The sequence below is a fragment of the Cynara cardunculus genome (assembly GCF_001531365.2).
Source record: "Cynara cardunculus var. scolymus isolate 2C chromosome LG 2, CcrdV1, whole genome shotgun sequence".
Lineage (NCBI taxonomy): Eukaryota > Viridiplantae > Streptophyta > Magnoliopsida > Asterales > Asteraceae > Cynara > Cynara cardunculus.
This window is the reverse complement of record NC_037529.1, coordinates 69,968,619-69,980,353: the sequence shown is the minus strand read 5'-3', so window position 1 is coordinate 69,980,353 and position 11,735 is coordinate 69,968,619. Positions and strand designations below refer to the sequence as shown.

The 11,735-nt window shown below is 32.4% G+C and overlaps 1 long non-coding RNA gene across 1 annotated transcript; it reads right to left on the bottom strand.

The window, feature by feature from the left end:
* Positions 1 to 11,083: 11,083 nt before the first annotated feature.
* Positions 11,084 to 11,461, bottom strand: LOC112508059. Its single transcript, XR_003068598.1, has 2 exons — positions 11,326 to 11,461; positions 11,084 to 11,180 (listed from the first exon to the last, which is right to left on the bottom strand). It is a non-coding gene; the product is annotated as an uncharacterized LOC112508059 (long non-coding RNA).
* Between the last annotated feature and the right edge of the window lie 274 nt (positions 11,462 to 11,735).

The following is an 11,735-nucleotide window of genomic DNA, read 5'->3' as shown; positions in this document are numbered from 1 at the left end:
AGTTCTCATTTGATTAGGCCCCTATATACATACATAAAAAAGATACAAACGAGAACACTTTCATTTTACGAAAACGTGAGAATATCTTTTTACTACAGACAATCATATGTGATATTATTATTTCATCAATATGATATATATGTGATACTAAATCAGAGACGCAAACGACTTTTGGCACGATCTTGGTTGCGGGACAAGTCGTCTTACACCACTAAGTCCCCTCGCATGTATTATCACATGTGATAAGGATGTTTTTGATGTGATACTATAATCCATCAAGACCATCACAATTATATCTCATTTTGCACTACATCATAAGAGTCTCTTAATCATTCTGATCATTTAATAATTCAGCAACTGTCAAACAATCTCTAGGTTGTAATTGATCTGGCAAAAGAAAAAAAAAACAAAAAAAAAAGTTTTATAAAAACCTTCATTTGAGATGCTCTGATACAATAACTGTCAATTGATAAAATAAACCAAATAATAATTAATCATATGACAACGTGAAATAACCTAAAAAGTACAAGGTTTTTGATCATCTAATGTAAATTATAATGAGCTATGGAAAAAAGTAAACAACAAAGTTTTTCGGGTTTTTTTAAAGTAGTTTATGGCCTGTGAAACACACGTTTTTTCCAACAAATTCAAAAGATGAGTTGGTTTATAGCTGTATAACATGACCCAGGTCTACTATGTACCCTAGTCTTGTATTTACAGCAACACTTATCAGATACCCAAGTCGACTACTGTAGCCTTGTATTTATAACAACCCTTATCAGATATCATGTTCTTAAAAACTTTCGGAAAATTTTGTGTTCATACTCAACTGCACATTTCACATTCTTCTCATTTTGCCCCCAACTCGCCCCCTTATCATCACATTTTCTACTCTTCTCATTGACATTGCCACTGGTCTCCTACGAACGTGCCCAAACTCAAAACTACGTCCGAAAGAAAACCAGTACACAAAAACTCAAACTCATTTCTATCATTATAAATCAGAACAATTAAATAAGTAGAATGAATTGATAAATGGGACTTTAATTAATCATTATCAATAATTTCAGTACAATATAAAGAGGTAGGTCTAAAATACTGAACATAATCTATAGATCACCTCTAATGCATGTCAAATCAAACCACTAGTTTTATAGAAAGTGTTATCATACGTATTTGTTTTAGGGGTTGGTGCACCCTCTTCTTAGATCGATATCAGATCAATTCATGCATTAAAAATGTAAAAAAAGAGGAGTTTGATGCTACTGGGCGTACAGAGAAAATGTATAAAGTAACAAAAATTAAAATCTTCAAAAATAATTATGTTCATATCCAGCAGTATCTCTATTTTGGAGATTACAATATCAGAACATCTCCACTACAGGGTGTTCTTAGTAAAAAGTGAAGTGGGTTGTATGGATTACCATTGTAGAGAGTTTTTATAAGAACCTTAACCTCTTGTGGTTATTGTACAACAACTTTGGTTTTTACCATTAAGTTTGTGTGAAGTGACAATTTCTTGATGTTTTATATATTTTATTGACTTTAAAATTATTAATATTATATATATATATAATTACTGATGTTAAAAAATACACGAAGAACCACAAAAAAGAGGTTCTATTGTGGACTTTTTTTTAGGTAAAATATTAATTTGACGAGATAGAAGTGAGATGACAATAAAAAGTGTAAAAAAGAGGTTCTTATAAAAGTAAATTACAAATTTAGTCCCCGTAGTTTGTTTAAAATAATTACAGTTTCAAAATTACAAGATAATTGCTATAGATTACAAAAACATCCAAATTCAATCACTTCTTCAAACGTTACTTAAATAACTCCTTAAAGAAAAGACATTTTCATATTTTTTTTTTGAATTTTACCTTATCAAAATTGATTTTATGATTTTCGTCCTTATAGTTTTTGATTGGTTAAAGACAAAAACGCCTCTCATTTAACGATAGTCAGATGAAGAAACCAATTCCAATTTTTTTTTTACAAACAACGATAATTATCTTGTAATTTTAAAGCTTAAAAAATAAAATAAAATGTCATTTTAAAAAGAAACCACATATACCAAGGTGCCGTCTACCAAACACTTACCTGTTAAACGTTTATCGGTAAAATTTAACACTACCACTTATTTACCGGGTAAGACTTTTAGTTTACCAAAACGACATCGTGTGCAACAATTTACCCAGTAAGTCACTTACTGTGATAAGAGTCGTCACTCTTACTTACCTGGTAAGACTTTTGGTCATTGTCTCGTTCTTACCGAATAAGATTCTTAATCTTTACCATATTAATCAGATAAATCATTATGACTTAATAAACATTTATTTAAATAAACGTTCAATAAATGACCTATAAATTTATAGTTTACTCAGAATAATAGTCAGAGTTTGGAGTTATGTAGACAGTGGAGGGGAAGAGCAGCAGTAGTGAACAGTAAGCAGGAGTTACGTAGATAACAAGTAGAAAGAGGCACGTGCGACCCATAACTCTGTTTATAGAGTAGGCGTCTTCTAAGCTATGCTGGCTGGAATTATGTTACCATTCAATGCCCACAAAACCAAGGCCACAACTTCCTCCGACAATACCATGTTCCTACTTCCTCGTGCCAAAATATATATATATATATATATATATATATATATATATATATATATTCTGACCAAATTCATTTTTCAAGCATAAAATATATGAAAAAATAATGTATTTTAACTTGATTTTTATTTTAGGTAACGTACTTTAAAACTTTCATTTTGATAGCTACGATATAAAGTTTTAAACATTTAACTACTCGGGTAACCGGTTGAAGACTAATTTTAGATTAAAAAAATTCAAGTCACTAACCACGTTAGCAAATAATATTGAGGTGGATACTACATCACTCACTACATCAACATGATAACCAGTTACCCGGGTACTTAAATGTTTAAAACTTTAAATCTTAGGTATCAAAATGAAAGTTTTAAAAGTATAATACCCAAAATAGGAATCAAGTTAAATTATGTTACATTTTTTATGTAATTTACCCTTTTTTCAATTGTTATCCCATTTTAGTAAGACTTTATAGTTTAGTGCTGGTATGATCCAGTGTGTGGGTTTATTTGTTGTATTTGTCGTATATATATTTTATATACTTAAAAGAACTCAAAAAATACGAATAAAATATAAAACCTCTCTTCAATTATACTGATTGATATAACAATATCCCATTGAAGATGCTCCAATTATGTTATGTTGCGAGAATAAATATGCTTGGTTAATGTAATATAACATTCTATAAAAACCCTGTAGAGCAATAAATTATAAAAGTAAAGCCTCTTATCTGTAACTCAGGGGTCGTTTACCAAACGCTTACTTGGGTAAAGGTTTATCAAGTCACATTATTTAACCGGATGAATATGGTAGGAATTAAAAATCTTACCCAGTAAGAGTGAGACAAGGACCAAAAGTCTTACCCAGTGGTCGGTAAGTGAGGGGGACGACTCTTATCACAATAAGCGCTCACTGGGTAAATTGTTGCATACGATGTCGTTTTGGTGGACTAAAGTCTTACCCGGTAAGTAAGTGGTAGTGTTAAATTCTACCGGTAAGTAAACAACCATGTAAGTGTTTGGTAAACGACCCCTCAGTTGAAAAATTGGTGGGACGACTTTACTCAAACATGTATCGGTCCCCCTCCCTCTACTAGCTTCAACTGATGAAAATGTATGTCATAATGATGGGTTCCATATAAAAACGATTGAAGTCGTTGGTAATCAATTTTTTATCCAGATTAAAAAAACAGATAAAAACAAATGGTTTTAAAATCTCAAAAAATTTGTGAATACCCCATAAAAGATTTAGAGTAGCAAGTAGGCCACAACTAATAATAGAGAATTATTGTTATTTATTATCATCTCCATTGGTTCTTTGTGTAGCCCCTACCACACAAGCTCTTAACACTCTAATTTCTAAAGGCAACCTTCCAAGCCAAAAAAGGACAAACTACCAACCCCAATTAAACATAAGAGAATGTCTCATCATCATCAATAGCTATTTTATATTTTTATTATAGGAAAAGTTTAAAATAACTCAGTATTTTTTTTTCATCATTTGAAATGATTCAGTTCGTATATTATATTTTTGAAGAAAAAAACCATTAAACTTTCTCATTTTGAAATATTAAGTACCTGAACTATTTTTTTAAATGGAAAAACCATAATTTTTTTTAAATGAAAAAATCATTAAACTTTTTCATTTTGATTGATTAAGTCATTGAACATGTTTTTAATAAATAGATCGTTGCATTTTAAAAATTGATTACTTACATTCTTTTAAACCAGAAAAACTACATTATCTGACTAGTAGGAGTTTGATGATTTATTGTTTTTTTTTTAATCAAAGTTTTAATCATTTAAAATGTGAAAGTTTAATGATCTTTTCTTTCAAAAAAATAATCAATAAATTATTCATGTCAAGCTAAATCATTAAAACCTTCAACAAGTTTTTTTTTACCCCGCCTACCCAATCCTGCAGAGTCATGTCTACATAACAAACGCACCCTTAACAAGTAAATAACATTTCTAATAGGCCGTTTACCAAATGCTTACCACGCAAGCACTTACAGGCAAAAGTCATTACTCTTATTTTACCTTATCGGGTAACATTTTCGGCCATCAAAAATTCAAATGGATTTGTTGGTAAGCTTCTTTTACCCAATAAGCACTTACCAAGTAAGAGTATTCTCCTCATTTACCGAGTAAAATTCTCACTCCTTGTTACGCCTTACCATGTAAAATTCTTAATTCTTGTCATGTTTACCGTTAAAGTAAGTGACACTAGTTAAACATTTGGTAAACGACCTTAACTAACGTAACTGGTCTGACCATGTCAATAAACCGTCATAAAATGATTAAAACATCTAAAATTGAACAAAAGTTAGCAAGTATGATGATTATTTTAGGGGTGGGTAAATGGATCCTTACTTATCGAACTTCCTCATCAAACACAGTAAATTCAAAACTTACTTTTTACATTTTCAATGTATAATTTGATATGATTCTGACATAAAAAAGTGCATATGACATTACCCTTATTTTCTTGGATATAAGAGCATCTACAACAGCTAAGCTAAAATGGAGAAAAGTGAGATTTTAACAACTTTTTTTGCTCCAACAACAATGCTATTTTGCAAGCTAAAGTAGAGAAAAGACAGATAAACTAAAAAAATCTCTAAATTTAGAAAAATCAAAAAATAGAGAGATAAATTACTATTTCTATATTTTCCCACCAATAAAAAGTATTGGAAATAAATGTTGAGCAAAGAAAAATAATATTTTATTAAATACAATGAATATCTTAATAATATAATTGATGTTAGAATTGCTAAAATAGAATAGTTGTTGGAGTTGAATGTAATTTTTTTAGACTGTTTAACTTTTAATACTCTATTTTAGAGAAAAACATAACATAGTTGTTGAAAGTGATTTAATAGTTATTTTTGTGTACTTTTTTTTTTATCAAAGAGTAGGCTAAATGTACCCCTATACATTGCTAAATACACCCATATCTATTAATTTGTTTTTCATACATATCAACATCAAGACTTAAGGGATGTTTGACAGTTGCTGAATGATTTGGTGCAAAATGATCAAGTGGTCAGAATGATTAAGAGGCTCTCATGATATTGTACAAAATGAAATACAGTTGTTTGATAATTATTTACAACGAAATTGGCGCTCTGAATGGTTAAGAGAGACCTATGATACAAAATCATCCGGAGGGTTTTAGAACCATTAAGAAAGCTTTTTTTTGTCAAACAAGATTCAACTCTTAACGATTCAAAGGTTGTCTCTTAATGGAACTATTACGAGGTAAATAAACAACCCCTTAATCGTTCCATTAAGAGACAATATCTGAATCGTTAAAAGGTGAATCTTGTTTGACAAAAAAAAAGTTTGTCTCTGAATGATTCTAAAACCCTTTAAATGATTTTATATCATGGGCATCCTTTAACCATTCAGCACCCTAATTTCATTATAAACAATTACCAAATAATTATATTTCATTTTTGCATTATATCATGAGAGTTTTTTAATCATTTTACACCGAACAACAACTTACCTTTTACATTTCCAATACATAATTTGATTTGATTCTGTTACACATCAATCAATTATACCATTGGTTTTAAATTCTTTTTGGACATATCAAATCAAACCATGTAGACACAAACCAAAGTTGATTGGTTTAGTTTGAATGGTCTGATATTTACCCATTCAGCAGTACATCCCCAATAAGAAGAACACATGTCATGTCTCTGAAACTTGGTTTGGATGAAAGCGAGATGCTCAACATATGTCGGATTCTTCAGTATCTTTCATAGATTCCCATTAATGTTTTTTTTTTTACTAATATTAGGTTCACGTGAGATGAATCTGTTTTCATGAGACCTACGAGAAGTTACCTTCATTGCGTTTTGCTATGAAGTTTCAAGTGCAAAAAAAAAAAGTAGTCTCAGGTTCTCACGAAAACAGGTTGGTCTCACGTGATCTCAAGTTTTTTTTGACTAAATAGAGTACATGTTTTATTTTACAATCATTTTTTATTAAAAATGTACAAAATAGATCTTGATGTTGATGTGTGTTAGAAAAAAATCAACATCGGTTTTAACTTAACAAGTCGAGCTTCATAAAACCAATGTTCGGCTCGCCTCGTTCAAAAGCTCAATTAAGTTGTTCACGGAAAATACGATAAAAATATAAAATTATCAACCTTGAGTCAATAAACGAGTTAATCGATCGAGAGTACAAGCCCATAAATGAGCATCAAGCTCGAGCTCGATAACTCGGAAAATATTCGAGCTTGAGCTCGAATAACCTACTACTCACTCAGCTCGGCTCGTTTACACCTTCGAGTCCTCTCTCATCCCATCTAGTCTAGTTTGAGTACCAAACGAAGCCTAAAAAAATAGTCAATGATGTGTCCCTGCAGCTGCAGTCTTGCCTACAGACCCAGGGTCTGTTTGCTATGTACACAAATTTTCAACAAAATAAGACCAACGAATGGTGGCAGATGAACTTCCATTCGTAAGCCCATTGAATGATGTGGTTATCCCATTTACCATGAACACAGTCGTCTCTCTTTTAGTAGCTTAATAAGACTCACAACTTATTTAGTCAATTATACATGACTGTTTGGTAGTGGCTTAACGTATAGAACGTGACATATTCAGTAAGCTTCTAGAGCGAAGCTTTATGCAGAAAGTCAAGTTTTTTTTTCCAAACTTGTTCCTCCAATTAAAAAACATGCTCCTTCCATCTATAAAAAAACCCTCCCAAACAAAAACCTTCTCAATCTATACATATAGTTTTATCCATACATGAAAGAACGGGTATTTAATATTAAGGTTCGACTTATTTCATCTATTTAATAACTCTTTTTTAAGACGTCTAGAAGATGAGAAAACTTTTTTAATATTGGGGTTTGACTTGGTATCTAGCAACTCTTTATGAGGCGCGCCTAGGCCCACAAGGCGCCTCAGCCAAGACGCAGGGCCTTAGTGAGCCTCGTAAATGTGCCTAACCTTGACTTTGAAAAAGCCCAAGACCTTGAGCCTTATGAGCCTCGGAACCTAGGCATGCTTTTAACAACTATGCCACCAAGCATCAACTCGAAGCACCTAGAATTTGAACATATCTACTCTATAATCCATTTTCATGTCAAACCCTTTTCATATCAAAAGAAACTTAAGCCAGTTACATTTAATTAACACCAAAAAGCCCATCATCAGAGTTGGCTTCACTGCATGAACCCTGTCAAAATTGCAAAGGGATACTTGGGAAGGTTGAAATCTCATACTCAGGCTCGAATACAACTTAACAGCCCTAACAGTGATGACGAGAAAACAAATCAGAGGTAAACAACAACAGCTTCTAACAGCAATGAAGAAGGGTAGAGGGGGGAATTAATGGTTGAAACAGGACAACACAACCATTCTGGCTATTTGGTCCAACCAATTTTGGCCATAGCTTAATCGTTAAGCCGTAAACAAACACCTAAATATAGCTTACTAAATGAGCCATCCAAACTATTTAGATGGCAAAATGGTGTATTGGGAGAGAGAGAGTCCTACCTGAATGATGTGTCATGTCCATCCCATAATTGAAAGTAAAACATAAAATCCATCTTCAACTCTTACTTATCAAGAAAGTCATGCCTTTTGGAGTCCCAATTGAAATAGTTTGTCGGATGGGGTAATCTTAACCAAGTTACCTTATCGGATGCTGAACCTATTGCTTGCGATAAGCTCCTTTATGAACAATTTTCCTATTTTGTTCTGTGAAACTGGTTTAAGTTGATGTTTTGATGGTTGAAACTATATTTTTAGTTAATGCATATAATATGTTAAGTTATGTCTGCATACATACATACACACACACACACACACACACACACACACATATATATATATATATATATATATTATAATTCTAAGAAATATCATATGAACCGCTATTTTTGGACCATTATACTACCGCTATTTCAAATATCACTCCTGACCGCTATTTTGTATTATGACCGTTGTAACAACATAGCTGAATGTATTACCACCAACAAACCTTTTCTTGTTATGAAGGTGAATATAAACATATCAGCGTTTGTCAAAAGAATTTGTCCAAAGATCATAATGGAACTAACTTGGAAGAGATCAAAGCAACATTTTATGGCTTTATTACATCTATTATCGACAACATTGAAAATACGTAAGGAGCGTTAAGAGTCTCTTGCCACTTGTCATGGAAATTGTACCCATCTTGGAAGTCTTCAGACCAAAAAGTGTCAAAAAGCTGGTTCATTAACCATATGAACCAAACAAACCTAATGAGTCTCACACAGAGTAGGGTCTGGCGATGATAAAATGTACGCATACCTTACCTCTATCCTGAGGAGCAGAGACTCCCCCGGCTTGTAAAAAGTTTTAGATAACATGTTTTTGCGAAGAAAAAAATTGGTTCTAAAAGTTAGACAAAAGTCTGAAAGATATGAAAGAGAAAATGAATGATAGAAAAGAGGGTTGGGAAAGTCGAAGAGAAAGTAACAAGAAAGAAAACTAAAGCATGTACGGACTATAAAGGCGAGAAGGTACTAAACCGCTCAACAAACCAAGGACGGAGTAGTTGCTGACTCTCTATAACCCTCCCCCAACCAATGGCGCAGATACCTAGTTGGCCATCCTAGTATGTTAATACCTACTTTTCGACTCTCTAACCCACCCCTTCCCAGACATTCCCTTGCTCCCATTAACCACAAGTCCTTACACACAATTTGCCTCCCTAGTCATGCATCCCCACTGACTCCTATTTGAGGTCATGTCTTTAGAAATGTCTAAAGCCACCATTTTAATACTAAATTTTCACCTGTAGTAACAGTAGATCAATTGTGTTTCTTTTGCCTTCACATGAATCACAGTGGTTTGAATTTTGAATTAAGTGCATATTTAGTACTCTGGAAGTAAGCCTTCACTACTGTTTTTTTCATTTTTCTTGTTATAGTTTTGTTTTTTGTATTCTTCTTGTTGATAATTCCCTGGTTCATTCGTAAATATGTATTTCTAGATGCTACTTTTACATGAAAAGTCACATGTAGGTGATATATTAAATTAAATTAAAGAGAGCATTGAATGTAAAACCCTTAGATTGATCATTTTTACTCTCGAATTATACAAATTGAATTGCTCTACTTTGTGGTTTGTTGTAGTTTCATAGAGGTTTGAGTTTGGAACCGAGTGCATGTTTAGTACTCTGCAGGTAAGCCTTCACTATGTTTTTGTTTTTTGTATACTCTTGTTTAGGGGTGTTCATCGGTTGAAATCCAATGGATTTAGGTGGATCCGATCCAATCCAATCATCCAATGGATGTTTGGTTTTTGTCATCAGATTCAATCCAATTAACATTGGGTATCAAATCCAATCCAATCCAATGGGTGATTGATCGTATCAGTTCCATCCATTGGATATTACTACTGGTTATCCATTGGATTCATCCAATATTTTGAAACAACTTTCAAACATTTAGTCCACCATTTTCAACTAATTATTCATATATTTTCTTAATTTATCAAAAATCACCTTATAAACATCAACCAAAAAGCAATATCATAAAATGTTAATAATCATATATAATTGCTTATCTCACGTCTTCCTCAGCCTGCCCCTCTCTTCACACCCTCGGCCTTGACATCCTCCACCCTCGTCACTGGTGTCAATAACAATCTCCTACGAGCATACCCACCACCGCAGTTTTCCCTCTCTCGTTTTATCCATGATACCGGCTATTCTCAACTCCACTCAAAAAGACCTTGTTTGATATCTTTTCTAGTATGGTCTGGCCACAATATGTAAATTTGGGGGAGTAGATAAATGGTGTCAAGAGGTACATGTTTTATGAATGGTCTAGGATCACCAATAAGAGGAGCAGATAAAATAAAAGAACAGCAAAAAGAATACATCTAAGATCAGTAATTCAGGCTTAGTTGATGTCTTGCAGGGTGCTAAATACTAAATATGCACATGCCCAAAACTCTAAACTGAGCAACAAAGTCCAATTAATTTGGGCGTGAAACATATCAGTTACGATTTTACATATAGTACTATGCTGCATTTGGTGTACGATCAATTGCAGATGATTTTTAGTATTATAAGTAGTGTCAAGTAGTGCATGTTTTATGGATTAATCAGGATACCAATGGCAGAAAAATTAATAACACCATACGAAAAACATAGTGAATGCTAATCTATAGAGTACTAAACATGCACTCACTTCCAAACTCTATGAAGCCACAGCAAACCCTCAAAGTCTAGCGATTCAATTTGTACAATTCAAAGCTAAAATGATCAATCTAAGAGTTTTACATTCAATACTCTAATTTAATTTAATATCATCTACATCACTATATGTGGCTTTTCATGTAAAAGTAGCATCTAGAAACACAGATTTGGGAATGAATCAGGGAAATCCTTAAACAATAAGAATACAGAAAACAAAACTATAACAAGAAAAAAAAAACGTAGTAAAAGGCTTACCTCCAGAATACTAAATGTGCACTCAATTCAAAATTCAAACAGAATGATCTACTAATATGAAAATTTGTGTTGAGATAGCGTCAACAAGTACCTATTTCATGAATGAACCTGAAATCGTCAACACGACGATCAACGAAAGCCAAAAAACAATGATAATAAGATATGAAGAATTCAAACCACTGTGAAACCACGCGAAAACCACAAAATAAAGCAATCGAAATAGCATATGATGAACGACATTTGAAGGCTTAACCTGCTGAATGTGAACCAGATGCTCAATACAAGATTCAAACCGCCATTAGAGCACCAGAAGCCATGAAAAAGATCAAAATCTAATTCGTATAAAGCGAAGCAAACTAGTTTGATGTGAGAATCTCGAATACACAATACAAATGCCTTTTCGTGTTAAAATAGGTGTTTAAGAACCGAGTTTGAGAACGAGGGGAATCTCAGTTTTTTTATAACCACAAGTCTAAGTCTGATCTGCGTCATGATTTTAATGTTTTGTTTTGGTTTTTTTAAATGATATAATAATACAATTTTATGTGATTTTAAAAAAATTATAATTTTTTTATTTTTAAATAAAATCTAAATACGAACATATATCAGTAAAAATTGAAAAAAATATTGCTATTAATATCAAATATGAGATGATTATCTTTT